The sequence below is a fragment of the Elephas maximus genome, chromosome 5 (assembly GCF_024166365.1).
Source record: "Elephas maximus indicus isolate mEleMax1 chromosome 5, mEleMax1 primary haplotype, whole genome shotgun sequence".
Taxonomy (NCBI): Eukaryota; Metazoa; Chordata; class Mammalia; order Proboscidea; family Elephantidae; genus Elephas; species Elephas maximus.
In genome coordinates, this window is record NC_064823.1 from 88886023 (window position 1) to 88905841 (window position 19819).

Genomic DNA, 19819 nt, shown 5'->3' on the forward strand with positions numbered 1-19819 from the left:
TAATTGGTGCTAGAAAGCTAGATAACTACATGGGGAAAATCTTACCTCATACTATACACAAAAATTAACTCAAAATGATTTCTATACTAAATATAAAAATTGTGAATGTTAAAAAAGAAAATATAGGGAAAATCTTTGTGAGTTTTGAAAGGTATTTTACCATGAATTATACCCATAAAAAAGGTGAAAATGCCAAATTTTACTTTAAATGCATTTTACCACCAAAAATAAAAATAACTATCATCCTGTGGTAAGTCATTCTAGTGTTTTAATATCCTTATCAGGAAGTCTTCCTACTATCTGTCATTAAATCTCTTCTGCTATATTATGTTAATGTTTCTTTTGTCTCTGGATGAAATTTTAGTTTCTTATTTAGCTAATCCCATCATGGTGGTTAAATGTGAAGAAAAAGTATCTTTACACTTATATTGTAACCCAGCAATTTCCATGAAAAACATTTTGATAATAGCAAAAAGTAAGAGGTGATCCATACATCCACCAATAGTTGAATAGATAAACAAATTGTAGTATATTCATAAAAATGGACTATCATTCAGAAATAAAGATAAATGGACTATTGATACAAGCAACAACATGGAGGAATATCAAAGTCCTATGTTTAGTGACAGAGGCCTAACACAAAAGAAAGCAAACTATTTAATTCCACTTATAGGCATCTCAGAAAAAAGTATAAATCTGACTTATAGTGACAGAAAGTAAATCAGCCATTGTTTGAGTCTAGGAGGACAGAATAGATTTACTGGGAAAAGAAAGAACTTTTCAGGTAATAGAAATGTTTCATATCTTGACTGTGGTGGTATTTAGAAAGGACCAGGAAAGGGAGGCCTAACAGAACAAAAAATATATTTGACAAGACCCACCTTACTCCAGCTAAACATATTGAAAAACTGACCTGTCCCCTGTGATGTCATTTGGGCTGAGCATGTATAGAATGCATATGCTGAAAACTACAACATGCTGATGAAATAAATTTAAAAAAATCCAAATAAATGGATATCATTACTGAAGTCTGATGGATCTTGGCTGAAAGTAGAAAATACCAGAAAGATATTTACTTGTGTTTCATAAACTAAACAAAGCCATTCAACTGCATGGGTTGTAAGAAACTACAGATAACATTGTGAAGAATGGGAATTCCAGAGCACTTAGTTGTGCTCATGTGGAACCTGTACATAGACTAAGAGCAGACATTCAAACAGGGCAAGGGGATAATGTGTGGTTTAATATCAGGAATGGTGTGCAGCAAGGTTGTAGCCATTCACCATACTTATTCAATCTGTATGCTGAGAAACTCTGCAATTTAAAATTGATCAAGCATGCAATCAAGATGCACTGATTTTTACTGGAGATTGAAATGCGAAAGTTGGAAACAAAGAATCAGCAGTTGGAAAATATGGCATCAGTAATAGAAATGACACCAGAGATCACATGATAGAATTTTGCAAGACCAGTAACTTCTTAATTGCAAATACCTTTTTTCAACAGCATAGGTGGCAACTACATATGTGAACCTCACCAGACAGAATACACAAGAATAAAAATTGACTATATCTGTGGAAAGAGGCAATAGAGAAGCTCGATATCATCAGTCAGAAAAAAGCCAGAGGCCAACCGTAGAACAGCCCATCAATTGCTCCTATGCAAGTTTAAGTTGAAGCTGAAGATAATTAGAGCAAGTCCATGAAAGCCAAAATACAACCTTGAGTATACTCCACCTGCATTTGGAGACCATCTCAAGAATACATTTGAGGCATTGAACACTAATGACTGAAGACCACATGAGTTGTGGGACAACATTAAGGACATCATACATGAAGAAAGCAAAAGATCATTAAAAAGATAGGAAAGAAAGAAAAGACCAAAATGAATGTCAGAAAAGACTCTGAAACTTGTTCTTGAACACAGAGTAGCTAAAACAGATGGAAGTAAGTGATGAAGTAAAAGAGCTGAACAGAAGATTTCAAAGGGTGGTTGGAGAAGATAAAATAAAGTATTATAATGAAATGTACAAAGGCCTGGAGTTAGAAAACCAAAAGCAAAAAAAATACACTCAGCATTTTTCAAGCTGAAAGAACTAAAGAAAAATTTCAAGCCTCAAGTTGCAATATTGGAGGATTCTATGCGTAAAATATTGAACAACACAGGAAGCATCAAAAGAAGATGTAAAGAATACACAGTCACTGTGCCAAAAGGAATTGGTCTGTGTTTGACCATTTCAGGAGGTAGCATAGGATCAGGAGCTAATGGTATTAAAGGATGAAGTCCAAGCTATGTTGAAGCAACTGGTAAAAAACAAGCCTCTGGGATCTGAAGGAATATGAATTGAGATGTTTCAACAAACCGATGCAACACTGGAAACGCTCAATTGTTACAAGAAATATGAAAGACAGCTACCTGGTCAAGTGACTGAGAGAGATTCACGCTTGTGTGCATTCCAAAGAAAGGTGATGCAACAGAATTCATAAATTGTTGAACAATGTCATTAATATAACATTCAAGTAAAGTTTTGCTGAAGATAATTTAAAAACAGTTGCAGCAGTGCATCAGCAGGGAACTGCCAGAAATTCGAGAGACAATCAGAAGAGAAGGGGAACACAGGATATTGCTGATGTCAAATGGATCTTGGCTGAAAGGAAAGAATACCAGGAAGTTGTTTACCTGCATTTTATTGACCATGTAAAGACACCTGACCGTGTGAATGATAACAAGTTATGGATAGAATTGCAGAGAGTGGGAATTCCAGAACACTTAATTGTGCTCATGAGGAGCCTGTATATAGACCAAAAGGCAGTTGTTCAAACAGAACAAGGGCATAGTGAGTGGTTTAAAGTTGGGAAAGATGTGTGTCAGGGTCATATCCTTCCAACATGATTATTCAGTCTGAATGATGAAAAAATAATCTGAGAAGCTGGACTATAGAAGAAGAACCAGCACCAGGTTTGGAGGAAGACTCATTAACAACCTGCAATATGCACATGACACAACCTTGCTTGCTGAATGTGAAGAGGATTTGAGACACTGATGAAGATCAAAGACTCAGCCTTCAGTCTGGATTAGTCAAAACAAAAATCTTCACAACTGGATCCAAGAACAACATCGCGATAAACTGAGAAAAGATTGAAGTTGTCAAGGATTTAATTTTACTTGGACACACAGTCCATGCCCATGGAAACAGCAGTCAAGAAATCGAACAACGTATTGAATTGGGCAAATCTGCTGCAAAAAAACTGTTTAAGGGGTTAAGAGCCAGCATTTCACTTAAGGGCTAGGGTGCACCTGACCCAGGCCCTGGTATTTTCAATCGCTTCTTATGGATATGAAAGCTGGACAATGAATAAGGAAGGCTGAATTGATGTCTTTGAATTATGATGTTAGCAAAGAATATTGAGTATACAATGGACTGCCCAAAGAACAAACAAATCTGTCTTGGAAGTAGTACAGTCAGAATGCTTCTTGGAAGTGAAGATGATGAGACCTTATCTCATGTGCCTTGAACATGTTATCAGGACGGACCAGTCCTTGGAGAAGAATATCATGCTTGGTATGATAATGGGTCCACAAAAAAGAGGAAGAAGCTCAATGAAATAGATTTACACAGTGATTTCAACAATGGGCTCAAACGTAGCAACAATTGTGAGGGCTATGCAGGACCAAGCAGTGTTTTGTTCTATTGTACACAGGGTTGCTATGAGTAGGAATCAACTCTATGGCACCTAACAACAACAAACAAATAAATGGATAGACATACCAGGTTCATGGATTGAAAGTCACAACATAGTAAAGATGTAAATCCTCCACAAATTTATGTATAAGCTTAATGTAACACTTTTTTTTTTTTAATAATTTATTTTATTTTTTTTTGGTGTTCAAATTATATACAGCAAAACGTACATCAATTCAACAATTTCTACATGTACAATTCAGTGACATTGATTGTATTCAATTTGTGCAACCGTTCTCACCTTCTTTTTGCAAATTATTTCTCTACCATTGACATAAACTCACTGCCCTCTCAGCTTTCTATTTAACATTTTGAGTTGCTGCTGTCAACCTGATCCCATAGATAGTACCAAAAACAAAACAAAAGAAAAACAACAGCCTGTCAACCCTACAGGGCAGAGTAGAATTGCCCCTTAATGTTTCTAAGGAGCGACTGGTGGATTCAAACTGCTGACTGTTTGGTTAGTAGCCAAGCTCTTAATCACTGCACTACCAGGGCTCCATATAGATAGTAAAAAAAAGACACTAATTCTTTAAGTTAGGATCTCTAATGTTAGGATCAAAGAAATTTTAGAAGTTGAAGAGACTTATGAGATTACCTGTATAGACACCCTCAAACTTGAAGAAACTGAGACTCCGCTAAAACCACTCTGGTAAAAGTCTCCAGCAACCTCCTCATTATCTAATCTGGGACCCTATCTTTAATGTTTCCCTCACTGCTGTCCTTGCAGGACTGTCCACTCCCTTTTTCTCTAAATTCTCTTTCCTTGTCTTCGGCAATACTGTTCAACCTTCTCTCTTATCTTCTCAATCTGGCCCTCTCAATATTCTTTATGGTTCTTCTTTTCTGCTGATGTTCTCTAGTATCCTGTCCTTGGCTTCTTTTTTTCCTGCTTTAAATACTTCCCATGGTAGAGATTGTTCTTGAAAATGGAGTTTTCTTCCATTCATGTGGTGATGGTTTCCAAATCTTTATCTCCAGCCCAGGCCTCTCCTATGCTCCAAACTTATTGAATTCTCCTTTGGGCTATAATATAGACACCTTCACCTCAACATGTTCAGAACAGAACCCCTTTTCAATCTAATTTTGGTTGAAGTGAATACTTGTTCTAGAATGGTATTTACAGGATACGGTCATTGCTTTTAAAAGTTTATTAAAGAATCTGAATTCAACATTTTTTCAAATCTCTTAATGGAAACTATTTTTCTGAGCAAGAGAATTCCTAATGTGCATTACTCATTTATTCTTTTTTTCTAAATTTTATTAAAATACCAGTAGAAATTTTTGTAGATACAGTGAACTTAAAAAAAAAAATCATAATCAGAGAAAAAATCCTGAAAAAGCACCATTTTCATTTATTAGTAATGGAGAAGGTAACATCACTACAGATTCTATAAATATAATAAAGGAAATCAAGAATAACTTTATGCCAATATATTTCACAACTTAGGTAAAATGAAAAGAACCCTTGAAAGATACAAACTAGATCATTAAATATATATATATCCGGAAACCCTGGTGGTGTAGTGGTTAAGTGCTATGGCTGCTAACAAAAGGGTTGGCAATTCGAATCCACCAGGTGCTCCTTGGAAACTCTATGGGCAGTTCTACTCTGTTCTATAGGGTCGCTATGAGTTGGAATCGACTCGACGGCACTGGGTTTGGGTTATATATATAAACTTATGGATCAATATCTTTTGAAGAAATTTATAGTTTAAAATATTTCCATAAAGACATTGAACTTGTAGTTTAAAAGTTCTTTGTGAGGAAAACTCCAGTCCCCAGGTAGCTTCATTTGGAAATTCTACCAAACTTTGAAATACAAAATAATATTAATTCTACATAAACTCTTTCTAAAAAAGCAAAATAAAAAAATTTCCCAGCTATTAAGCCTGTATACAAAGATATATATGACAAAAAAGAAAACTAAAGATCAATATCCCATGTAAATATCGATGTAATATTTTTTAATCTAGCAAATATAATGCAAAACTATGCAACAAAGGAAACACTCACTCATTTACATCAAAAAATTTGGAAAAGAGCTACCAGGCCAACTGACAAAGAGATCCATATTTGTATCCATTCCGAAAAAGGATAATCAAATGGAATGCAGAAATTATAGAACAATATTATTAATATATTCAAGTAAAATTTTGCTGGAGATTATTCAAAAATAGCTGCAACCACACATCAACAGGGAAATGCCAGAAATTCAAGCTGAATTCAGAAGAGAACATAGAACAAGGGATATCATTGCTTATAGCAGATGGGTCTTGGCTTAAAGCAAAGAATACAAGAAGGATGTTTACCTGTGTTTATTGTGATGAGAAGGCATTCGATTATGTGGATCATAAAAAATCATTTATAATATTATGAAGAATGGAAATTTCAGAACACTTAATTGTGCTCCATGAAAAACCTGTACATAGGCCAAAAGGCAGTTATTGAAAAAGAACAAGGGACTACTGCATGGTTTAAAATTGGAAAAGGTGTGAGGCAGGGTTGTATCCTTTCACCATACTTATTCAATCTGTATACTGAGAAAATGATCTGAAAAACTGGACTATATGAAGAAGAATACAGCATCAGACTAGAAGAAGATGAATTTACAACTTGTGATATCCAGATTACACAGCCTTGCTTGAAGAAAGCAAAGAGGACTGGAAGCACTTACTGATGAAGAACAAAGACTACAACTTTCACTATAGATATCACCTGAATGTAAAGAAAACAAAAATCCTTACAACAAAACCAATAAGCAACATAGTGATAAATGGAGAGAAAACTGAAGATGTTAAGGACTCCATTCTACTTGGATCAACAATCAATGCCATGGAAGCGAGAGCCAATCAGCAAATCTATTACAAAATACCTTTTTAAAAATCTTAAAAAGCAAAGGAAGAAAGGGCCAAAATCAAAGAATTATCCCCACAATTTGAACAAACAGAAAGAGCAACAAAAGAAATCCTCAGGCACCAGAAGAACACAAATAATAAAAATTAGAGCAGAACTAAATGAAATAGAAAACAGAAAAGCCACTGAAAGAATTAACAAGACCAAAAGCTAGTTCTCCGAAAAAATTACAAAATTGATAAACCATTGGCCAAACTGACAAATGAAAAACAGAAGAGGAAGCAAATAAGCTGAATAAGAAATGAAATGGGTGATATCACAACAGACCCAATTGAAATTAAAAGAGTCATGTCCGATTACCAAGAAAATTTGTACTCTAACAAATTTGAAAACCTAGAAGAAATGGATGAATTCTTAGAAAAACACTACCTACCTAAACTAACACAAACAGAAGTAGAACAACTAAATAGACCCATAATAAGAGAAGAGATTGAAAAGGTAATCAAAAAACTCCCAACAAAGAAAAGCCCTGGCCCAGACAGCTTCACTGCAGAGTTCTACCAAACTTTCAGAGAAGAGTTAACACCACTACTACTAAAGGTATTTCAGAGCATAGAAAAGGACAGAACACTCCCAAACTCATTCTATGAAGCCACCATATCCCTGATACAAAAACCAGGCAAAAACACCACAAAAAAAGAAAATTACAGACCTATATCCCTCAAGAACACAGATGCAAAAATCCTCAACAAAATTCTAGCCAATGGAATTCCAAAACATCAAAAAAAAAAAATCATCATGACCAAGTGGGATTCATACCAGGTAAGCAGGGATGGTCCAGCATTAGAAAAACAATTAATGTAATACATCACATAAATAAAACAAAAGACAAGAATCACATGATTTTATCAATTGATGCAGAAAAGGCATTTAGCAAAGTCTAACACCAATTCATGATAAAAACTCTCAACAAAATAGGAATAGAAGGAAAATTCCTCAACATAATAAAGGGCATTCATACAAAGCCAATAGCCAACATCATCACAAATGGAGAAAGCCTGAAAGCATTACCCTTTAGATCGGGAACCAGACAGGTATGTCCTCCATCACCACTCTTTTTCAACATTGTGCTGGAGGTCCTAGCCAGAGCAATTAGGTTAGATAAAGAAATAAAGGGCATCCGGATTGGCAAGAAAGAAGTAAAAGTATCTCTATTTGCAGACGACATGATCTTATACACAGAAAGCCATAAGGAATCCTCAAGAAAACTACTGAAACCAAAAGAAGAGTTCAGCAGAGTATCGGGATGCAAGATAAACGTAAAAAATCAGTTGGATTCTTCTACACCTATAAAAAGAATATAGAAGATGAAATCACCAAATTAATATCATTTACAGTAGCCGCCAAGAAGATAAAATACTTAGGAATAAATCTTACTAGAGATATAAAAGACTTATACAAAGAAAACTACAAAACACTTTTGCAAGAAACCAAGAGACCTACCTACATAAGTGGAAAAACATACCCTGCTCATGGATAGGAAGACTTAATATTATAAAAATGTCTATTCTTCCAAAAGCGATCTATACATTTAATGCAATTTCGATCTAAATTACAATGACATTCTTTAATGATATGGAGAAACAAATCAACAACTTCAAATGGAAGGGAAAGAGGCCCCAGATAAGTAAAGCATAACTGAAAAAGAAGAACAAAGTGGGAGCCCTTACTCTACCTGATTTTAGAACCTATTATACCACCACAGTAGTCAAAACAGCTTGGTGCTGGTACAACTACAGATACATAGACCAATGGAACAGAATTGAGAACCCAGACATAAATCCATCCACGCATGAGCAGGTGATATTTGACAAAGTCCCCAAAACTGTTAAATGGGGAAAAGACAGTCTTTTTAGCAAATGGTGCTGACATACCTGGATATCCAGCTACAAAAAAATGAGACAGGAACCATATGTCACTCCATGCACAAAAAGGAACTCAAAATGGATCAAAGACTTAAATATAAAATCTAAAATTTTAAAGATCGTGGAAGAAAAAATAGGGACAACGTTAGGAGCCCTAATACATGGCATAAACAAAACACAAAATGTTACTAAAAATGCAGAAAAGAAACTAGATAACTGGGAGTTCCTAAAAATAAAACACCTATGCTCATCCAAAGACTTCACCAAAAGAGTAAAAAGATTACCTACAAACTGGGAAAAAGTTTTTAGCTATGACATTTCCAGTCAGCACCTGATCTCTAAAATCTACATGATACTACAAAAAGACAAATAATGCAATTTAAAAAATGGGCCAAAGATATGAACAGACCCTTCACCAAAGAAGACAATCAGGTAGCTAACAGATACAGTAAAAGTTGGAGAGGCTGTGGAGAGACTGGAACACTTATACACTGCTGGTGGGAAGGTAAAATGGTACAACCATATTGGAAATCGATTTGGCGCTTCATTCAAAAGCTAGAAATAGAACTACCATACAATCCAGCAATCCCACTCCTTGAAACATATCCTAGAGAAATAAGATTCTTTACACCCATGTTCATTGCAGCAGTGTTTACAATAGCAAAAAGATGGAAGCAACCAAGGTGCCTATCAACAGATGAATGGATAAATAAACTATGGTATATTCACACAGTGGAATACTTTGCATCCATAAAGAACAGTAATGAATCTGTAAAACATTTTATGACATGGAGGAACCTGGAAGGCATTATGCTGAGTGAAATTAGTTGCAAAAGGACAAATATTGTATAAGATCACTATTATAAGAACTTGAGAAATAGTTTAAACAGAGAAGAAAATATTCTTTGACGGTTATGAGAGGGGAGATGGAGGGTGGACATGGGAATTCACTAATTAGATAGTAGATAAGAACTACTTTAGGTGACGGGAAAGACAGCACACAATACAGGGGAGGTCAGCACAATTGGACTAAACCAAAAGCAAAGAAGTTTCCTGAATAAACTGAATGCTAAAATCTATTAAGAAAACATTCTGCATCCCACTTTGGAAAGTGGTGTCTGGGGTCTTAAATGCTAGCAAGTGGCCATCTAAGATGCATCAATTGATCTCAACCCACCTGAATCAAAGGAGAATGAAGAACACCAAGGACCCAAGGTAATTACGAGCCCAAGAGACAGAAAGGGCCACATAAACCTCAGACTAACTCAGCCTGAGATCAGAAGAGCTAGATGTTGCCCGTCTAAAACCGATGACTGCCCTGACAAGGAACACAACAGGGAATCCCTGAGGGAGCAGGAGAGTAGTGGGATGCAGACCCTAAATTCTTGTAAAAACACTAGAGTTAATGGTCTGACTGAGACTAGAAGGACCCCAGCGGTCATGGCCCCCAGACCTTCTGTTGGTCCAGGACAGGAACCATTCTCAAAGCCAAAGCCAACTCTTCAGACAGGATTTGGACTGGACAATGGGTTGGAGAGGGATGCTGGTGAGGAGTGAGCTTCTTGAATCAGTGGACACTTGAGACTATGATGGCATCTCCTCCCTGGAGGGGAGATGAGAGGGTCCAGAGGGTTAGAAGCTGGTGAAATGGACACAAAAAGAGAGAGTGGAGGGAGGGAGGGGAGTGGGTTGTCTCATTACAGGGAGAGCAATTGTGAGTATGTAGCAAGGTGTATATAAGTTTTTGTGTGAGAGACTGACTTGATTTATAAACTTTCACTTAAAGCACAATAAAAATTAAAAAAAAAAATCTTAAAAAGCAAAACTGTCACCTTGAGGGCTAAGGTGCACCTGACTTAAACCATGATCTTGTCAGTTGCCTCATATGCAGGAAAAAAGAAGAATGAAGAAGAAATGAAGCATTTAAATTATGGCATTGGCAAAGTATTTTGTATATACCATGGACTGACACAAGAATAAACAAAACTGTTTTGAAGGAATTACAGCCAGAATTCTCCTTAGGAGTGAGGATGGTGAGACTTAATCTCACATACTTTGGACATGTTTTCAGGAGGGACCAGTCCCTGGAGAACGACAACTTGCTTGATAAAGTAGAGGGTCATCAAAAAAAAGGAAGACACTCTATGAAATAAATTGACACAGTGCCTGCAACAATAGACTCAAATATGCCTACTATTGTGAGGATGATACAGGACTGGGCAACATTTTGCTCTGTTACACATGAAGTTGCTGTGTGTCAGACCCATCTTTTTTTTTTTTAATTTTTATTGTGCTTTAAGTGAAAGTTTACAAATCAAGTCAGTCTCTCACACAAAAACCCATATACACCTTGCTACATATTCCCAATTACTCTCCCCCTAATGAGACAGGCCGCTCCCTCCCTCCTCTCTCTCTTTTCTTGTCCTTTTCACCAGCTTCTTACCCCCTCTACCCTCTCATATCCCCTCCAGGGATGAGATGCCAATGTAGTCTCAAGCATCCGCCTGATCCAAGAGCTCATTTCTCACCAGCATCCCTCTCCAGCCCATTGTCCAGTACAATCTATGTCTGAAGAGTTGGCTTCGGGAATGGTTCCTGTCTTGGGCCAACAGAAAGTCTGGGGGCCATGACCACTGGGGTCCTTCTAGTTTCAGTCCGACCATTAAATCCAGTGTTTTTGTGAGAATTTGGGGTCTGCATCCCACTGCTCTCCTGCACCCTCAGGAGTTCTCTGTTGTGTTCCCTGTCAGAGCAGTCATCAGTTGTAGCCAGGCACCATCTAGTTCTTATGGTCCCAGGATGATGTAGTCTCTAGTTCATGTGGCCCTTTCTGTCTCTTGGGCTCGTAATTACCTTGTGCCCTTGATGTTCTTCATTCTCCTTTGCTCCAGGTGGGTTGAGACTCATCGATGCATCTTAGGTGGCTGCTTGCTAGCATTTAAGACCCCAAACGCCACTCTTCAAAGTGTGATGCAGAATGTTTTCTTAATAGATTTTATTATGCCAATTGACTTAGAAGTCCCCTGAAGCCATGGTCCCGAGACCCCTGCCCCTGCTACGCTGGCCTTCGAAGTGTTCAGTTTATTCCGGAAACTTCTTTGCTTTTGGTTTAGTCCAGTTGTGCTGACCTCCCTTGTATTGTGTGCTGTCTTTCCCTTCACCTATTGTAGTTCTTATCTATTATCTAATTAATGAATACCCCAACCCATCCTCCCTCCCACCCACCTCTTGTAACCACAAAAGAATGTTTTCTTCTCTGTTTAAACTATTTCTCAAGTTCTTATCATAGTGGTCTTATATAATATTTGTCTTTTTGCAACTGACTAATTTCACTCAGCATAATGTCTTCCAGGTGCCTCCACGTTATGAAATGTTTCACAGATTCCTTACTGTTCTTTATCAATGTGTAGTATTCCATTGCGTGAATATACCATAATTTATTTATCCATTCATCTGTTGATGGACACATTGGTTGCTTCTATCTTTTTGCTTTTGTAAACAGTGCTGCAATTGTCAGAGCCATCTTGATGACAACTAGAAACATCAACAAAATGAAAATTCAGAGAACCTAGAATAAATAACGAAAACAGCTTTGAAGGAGAACAAAGTTAAAGAAATTATACTACATAAATTCAGGCCTTATTATACATTTGAAGTAATCAAATCAGTATGATATTGGTGTCAAGGTAAAAGACCAGTGAAATAGAAGACAGTCAAGAAATAGGCTCAAGCATTTATGATCTACTAACTTTAAGAAAGTTCAAAGGCAATTCAATTGAGAAAGAATAGTATATTCAACAAATGTTACTGAAACAATTGGATATTCACATGCATAATATGGATTTTGAATCATACCTTGCAAAATGTATATAAGTTAACTCATAATGGACCATAAACATAAATGTAAAACTATAAAACTACTGGAAAAAAAGAAGAAAAAATGCTTTATGATCTTAGGTTTGGCAAAAATTTCTTGGGTTAGGCAACAGTAAGGAGATTAAAAACATTTTCTAAATTAAGCTTTTCATAGCTGACTTGAAAAAAATGATGTGACTGTGGTTCAATAGGTGGTGGGTAGAATTTGGCTCACAGTTTGCTGACTCCTGCTGTAACGGAAAATAATTTCATAACTGACTTTTACAACGCTAACCCTTAAGACTGGCTACATAATTTGTAGGGTCCAATGTGAAATTAAAATGTAGATTCTTTTGTTCAAAAATTATTAAAAATTTCAAGATAGCAACAGCAGAGCATTAAACCAAATATGAGTCCTTCGAAAGTCCAGGGCTCTTTGTGAGTGCATAGGTCACATATCCATGAAGACACCCCTTCTGAGCATTTCACGTATAAAAAGACCTTTTTAGATGCATGAAGACTTTTTCATACGTGAACAAACACTGTTTCTTTAACAATGAGGAAATTGTGAGTTTTGCCTTGATTTTACATGTGTTCTGGTTGTTCGATGACCCAGTTATTTGGAAGGTTCACTCCTTTACAAGCCAGCAAGGGAAAACAAAAACTTCACTAAAGTTGCTAAAGTTTTTGTTCTTTTTTAAAAAATAGTTTTAACGGTAAGAGAGTGCTACAAGATCTGAAGGTAAATCTTTGTCCAAGAATGCCAACCCCTCTACCTTAGTAGACTTTCTGAGAAGCTTTTCAAATAAAATAGAGTGACTGAGGTAGAATTTGAATATTAGCCATGTTTGAATGGAAAATTAATTGAGACAAAATTTGATTATTGTGTATGAACAGAAAGTAAAAGAGAAAGGAGTCTCTACAGCCAGACAATAGATGAAGGCAGGGAAAATGCAATAGGGTTAATGGAATCTATAGGGTTGGAAATGCAGAAGGCCAGCTTAGGAAATTTCAAATAAATAACAAACAAGAATAAGTAGTTTTGTAGGGTTGCTATGAGTCAAAATTGACCCCACGGCAATGGGTTTGGTTTTAGTTTGGTTATCATTTAATTTGGCACCTCTGTAGACATAAGATTTTCTTCTATAGATGGAGTCATTCTGCATATAAGGTCATCTCCCCTGAGTCTAGTGATAGCTCTTGGGAGGTTTGTGGAGATTCATTAAACACACTACACAAACTCAAGTTCATCTATTTGCTTTCCACATGTACTGATTCATCGTAATTGAATTTTATTCATTTAGAAATAAAATAGTTATATTTTAACTTGTTTTCATTGTGCTTTAGGTGAAAGGTTACAGTACAAATTAGTTTCTCATTCAAAAATGTATAAACAATTTGTTTTGTGACATTGGTTGCAATCTGCACACCATGTCAGCACTCTCCCACATTCCCTTTCCATTTGTCCAGTTTTCCTGTCCCTTCCTGCCTTCTCCTCTTTGCTTTTGGGCAGGTGTTGCCCATTTGGTCTCCTATACTTGTTTGAACTAAGAAGTATGTTCTTCATCTGAGTTATTGTTTGTTTTATAGGACTGTCTAATCTTTGACTGAAAAGTGGACTTCAGGAGTGGCTTTAGTTCTGACTCAGCAGGGTGTACAAGGGCCATTGTTTCAGGGCATATTTTAACTTCCTGATAGCCTTCTTCTTGGCTAAGTAAGAGTTCAATTTCTTTGACTTTGATCTAGAGGAGTTACATTTTAACTTCATAACTTGATTCTTCTTTGATATAAACAAGGGATATAACAGGAGGTAAGAGAAGTTTTAAGGGAGATTGCCTTTAACCATACCATCTCAGGATTGGGCTTTAGTACTCATGCTGTTACAGCTCTGTTGCTTTTTTAATACTTTATTTTATTTGTTATTGTATTATTGTTGAAAATGGACACAGCAAAATCTACCACAATTCAGAAACCAAAAGAGACTTACTTAAGTGGAAAAACATACCTTGCTCGCAAATAGGAAGAATTAACATTATAAAAATGTCTATTCTACCAAAAGCAATCTATACATTTAATGCAATTCTGATCCAAATCCCAAAGACATTCTTTAATGAGATGGGGAAACAAATCACCAACTTCATATGGAAGGGAAAGAGGCTCCAGATAAATAAGACATTACTGAAAAAGAAGAACAAAGTGGGAGACCTTACTTTACCTGATTTTAGAACTTATTATACTGCCACAATAGTCAAAACAGCCTGGTACTGGTACAACAACAGGCACATAGACCAATGGAACAGAATTGAGAATCCAGACATAATGCCATCCACACATGAGCAGTTGATATTTGACAAGGCCTCAAAATAGTTAAATGGGAAAAAGACAGACTTTTTAACAAATGGTGCTGGCATAACTGGATATCCATCTGCAAAACAATGAAACAAGACCCATACCTCACTCCATGCACAAAAACTAACTCAAAATGAATCAAAGACCTAAATATAAAATCTAAAACGATAAAGGGAATGGAAGAAAAAAATAAGGACAACATTAGGAGCCCTAATACATGGCATAAACAGTATATAAAACATTATAAAGAATGTAAGAGAAAAACTCATCCAAAGACTTCACCAAAAGAGTAAAAAGACTACCTACAGACTGGGAAAAAGTTTTTAGCTATAACATTTCTGATCAGTGCCTGATCTCTAAAATCTACATGATACTGTAAAAACTCAAGTGCAAAAAGACAAATAACCCAATTCAAAAATGGGCAAAAGATATGAATAGACACTTCACTAAACAAGACATTCAGGTAGCTAACAGATATATGAGGAAATATTCACGATCATTAGCCATTAGAGAAACGCAGATCAAAACTACAATGAGATTCCATCTCACTCCAACAAGGCTGGCATTAATCCAAAAAACGCAAAATAATAAATGTTGGAGAGGCTGAGGAGAGATTGGAACTCTTATACACGGCTGGTGGGAATGTAAAATGGTACAACCACTTTGGAAATCAATTTCGTGCTTCCTTAAAAAGCTAGAAATAGAACTACCATACGATCCAGCAATCCCACTCCTTGGAATATATCCTAGAGAAATAAGAGCCTTTACACAAACAGATATATGCACACCCATGTTTATTGCAGCACTGTTTACAATAGCAAAAAATGGAAGCAACCAAGGTGCCCATCAACGGATGAATGGATAAATAAATTATGGTATATTCACACAATGGAATACTACGCATAGATAAACAACAGTGATAAATCTGTGAAACATTTCATAACATGGAGAAACCTGGAAGGCATTATGCTGAGTGAAATTAGTCAGTTGCAAAAGGACAAATATTGTATAAGACCACTATTACAAGAACTTGCGAAATAGTATAAACTGAGAAGAAAACATTCTTTTGTGGTTACGAGAGGGTGGAGGGAGGGAGGGTGGGAGAGGGGCATCCACTAATTAGATAGTAGATAAAAACTACTTTAGGTGACGGGAAAGACAGCACACAATACAGGGGAGGTCAGCACAATTGGACTAAACCAAAAGCAAGGAACTTTCCTGAATAAACTGAATGCTTTGAAGGCCAGCATAGCAGGGGCAGGGATCTGGGAACCATGGTTTCAGGGGACATCTAAGTCAATTGGCATAATCAAATCTATTAAGAAAACATTCTGCATCCCACTTTGAAGAGTGGCGTGTGGGGTCTTAAACACTAGCAAGCAGCCATCTAAGATGCATCAGTTGGTCTCAACCCACCTGGATCAATGGAGAATGAAGAACATCAAGGACACAAGGTGATTATGAGCCCAAGAGACAGAAAGGGCCACTTGAGCCAGAGACTACATCATCCTGAGACCAGAAGAACTAGATGGTGCCCTGCTACAACCGATGACTGCCCTGACAGGGAACACAACAGAGAACCCCTAAGGGAGCAGGAGAGCAGTGGGATGCAGATCTCAAATTCTCATAAGAGCAGACTTAATGGTCTGACTGAGACTAGACAGACCCTGGTGATCATGGCCCCCAGAGCTTCTGTTGGCCCAGGACAGGAACCATTCCTGAAGCCAACTCTTCAGACATGGATTGGACTGGACAATGGATTGGAGAGGGATGCTGGTGAGGAGTGAGCTTCTTGGATCAGGTGGACAGTTGAGACTATGTTGGCATCTCCTGCCTGGAGGGGAGATGAGAGGGTGGAGGGGGTTAGAAGCTAGCCAAATGGACATGAAAAGAGAGAGTGGAGGGAGAGAGCTGGCTGTCTCATTAGGAGGAGTGTAATTGAGAGTGTGTAGCAAGGTGTATATGGGTTTTTGTGTGAGAGACTGACTTGATTTGTAAATTTTCACTTGAAGCACAGTAAAAATTATATATGTAAAAAAATCTACCACAATTCAACAATTCTTACATGTACAATTTCGATTACATTCTTCAAGTTGTGGAACCGTTCTTACCCTCTTTTTCTGAGTTTTTCCTCACCATTAACATGAACTTACTGCCCCCTATATTTCTTCTCTAACCTTTTGTTTGAGTTGGTGTTGTCAGTTTGATCCCATATAGATAGTTTTTTAAAAGAACACAATGTTCAAGGCAGACGTTCTTTGTAATTAAGCTAAACTGTTTGTTTTAAAGAAGACTTCAGGGTGAGGGAGGAACAACTCGGAAGTGGAGGATGAGAGTGGTTGCACAACTCAAAGACAGTGACAAATATTACTGAATTGTACATGTAGAAACTGTTGAAGGTTTTGCTGTGTATATTCTCAATGACAAAAACAAAATAAATATTCAAAAAAATGGGAAAAAGCAAAAGAATTAGTGAAATTAAACAATTTTATTTGTAAGAAACTAAGCACTAATGAGTAAATACTGGATTTCAAGTTTTTCCAACAGTGAAGGAGCAGAGATGGATGAAATAAAGAGGAAAATGAAATATGCTAAAGTTTTTGTTAATTTCATAAGATTTTATGAAATGCTTAATCTTAGTTGCAAAAAGAAATCCATAATTTTAAATTACATATGTTCATATTGATTGATAAAGACTAGAAGAATAAAAATACAATGTTAAATTGTATAACAGAGGAAAAAAAATACTTATCAAGTTAAAAACTCTATGAAAGAAACAAAAAGTCTCAAAGGTAAATCTCTACTTAAAAAACTTAGCAAGACAAAAATGGTTAAAATTCTCCACCTAAATAATACATACTGATAGAATTAAAAAATATATGCTTTTATACTAGCAAAAAAAAAGTAATGCAGGAAAATTGACAAGACTGGAATTCAAAGTGATATATTAGGTAAATACTAAGAAAACTAATATGAAAATATTAATATTATATAAAACAGAATTGAAGGGAAAGTATGTAAATAAATGATACAACTAAATAATGAGGTGAAATCCTCATGAACTGCCTAACAAATAAGACGACTAAACATATTCAAAACAGAAAGCGATAGAATTTTTCGTAAATCTTAAACAATCCTGCACTTGAACATAATTATATCAGATATGTGCAAAGGACACAATAAAAAAAAGTATTCAGAATGAAGATTTGTATAACCTATTGAATACACTCGGTAAACATATATACAATGTTCTACAATGAATGAACTTAGAGCATCTATTATTCTCCAAGCATCCATAGAATTTTTTTTCCAAACATCAGAAATGCATTTAGATAAAACCAAAATTTTATCAGTTCCAAAAGGAATGAAAATTTAATAAAATATCACACAGATCAAATCTGTCAACATGAGTGTTTTAGGGAAAAGATACGAGTGGTATTCTTTGTAATTTTGGAATAGGGAAGGGCTTCTGCAAGAAAACCAAAATCTAAGGTCAATAAAAAAATATTAAATTTGAATACATAACAATTAAATATTTTGGAATGGCACAAAAAAACCCTCTCTGTCACACATACACACACACGTGTACAAACAAGTCACACAAATTCAATGTATAAATTCCAGATTGACAAAAAAAATTATTTGCTTCACAAATGAAAAAGGGCAACTTTCTTTTATTTACATATGTTAATATAAGCTATACAAAAACAAACAATCCAATAAAAATAAAGTCAATAATATGAGCAGGAAACTTCCAAAAAGAAAAATACAAATGGACATGTCACACAAACACACAGTTTTAAAAATTTAAATCTAAAGAGGAAATGTATACAATTTTTTTTAATCTCAGAGGTTATTATATAAAGCTTATACATTAATCTGACCTGAGAAAATGTGAGACGGGAGAACTCTCCCAACCAATAAAAGATAAGGAAAATCACTACACCAGTCTTTGAACAACTTGGCATTAACTATGTTAAGTACACAACTTTGATTCAGAAATCAAATATAGTGCTAGTAAAATTTTTCTACAGACGTACTTAATAATATATGCAACATTTCACTTTGCTTGAACTCACAATGAATGCCCATGGAAGCAGCAGTCAAGAAATCAAACGACATATTCAGTTGGGCAAATCTGCTGCAAGATTTCTTGAAAGTGTTTAAGAGTGAGCACATCGTTTTGAGAACTAAAGAGCACCTGATCCAAGCAATGGTGTTTGCAATTGCCTCATATGCATGTGAAAGCTGGACAATGAATAAGGAAGACAGAAAAAGAACTGATGCATTTGAATTATGGTGTTGGTGAAGAGTATTGGATAGATATACATACCATGGACTGCCAAAAGAATGAACAAATCTGTCTTGTAAGTACAGCCAGAATGCTCATTTGAAGTGAGGATGGTGAGACTTTGTTTCACATACTTTGGACATGTTATTAAGAGTGACTAGTTCCTGGAGAAGGGCATCTGGCTTGGTAAGGAGAAGTGAAAAAGAGGACGATCCTCAACAAGATGGAGTGACACAGTGGCTGAAACAAGGGGTTCAAGCATAACATCGATTGTGAGAATGACCCAGGACCAGGCAGCATTTCATTCTGTTTTACATAGGGTTGCTGTGAGTCAGAACTGACTCCATGGCACCTAATAATAATAATAACAATGGCTAGTGATAACAAGCATTTCCTCATGTGTCTGTTAGCCACCTGAATGTCCTCTTTGGTAAATTATCTGTTCATATTCTTTGCTCATTTTTAATTGGATTATTTGTCCTTTTGCTGTAAAAGTGTTGGATTTGCCTGTAGATTTTAGAGATTAGAACTTTGTGAGCTATATCATAGCCAAAAAATTTTCCCCAGTCTATAGGTTCTCTTTTTATTCTTTTGATGAAGTCCTTTTATGATGCTAAGTGTTTAATTTTTAGAAGAACTAATTTATCTAGCTTATCTCTTGGTGTTCGTGTATTAATTATGGTTTGTATCCTGTTTATTCCATACATGAGGGCCTCTAGTGCTGACCCTATTTTTTTCTCCATGATCTTTATAATTCGTAGTTTTATATTTAGGTCTTTAACTCATTTTGAAGTAGTTTTT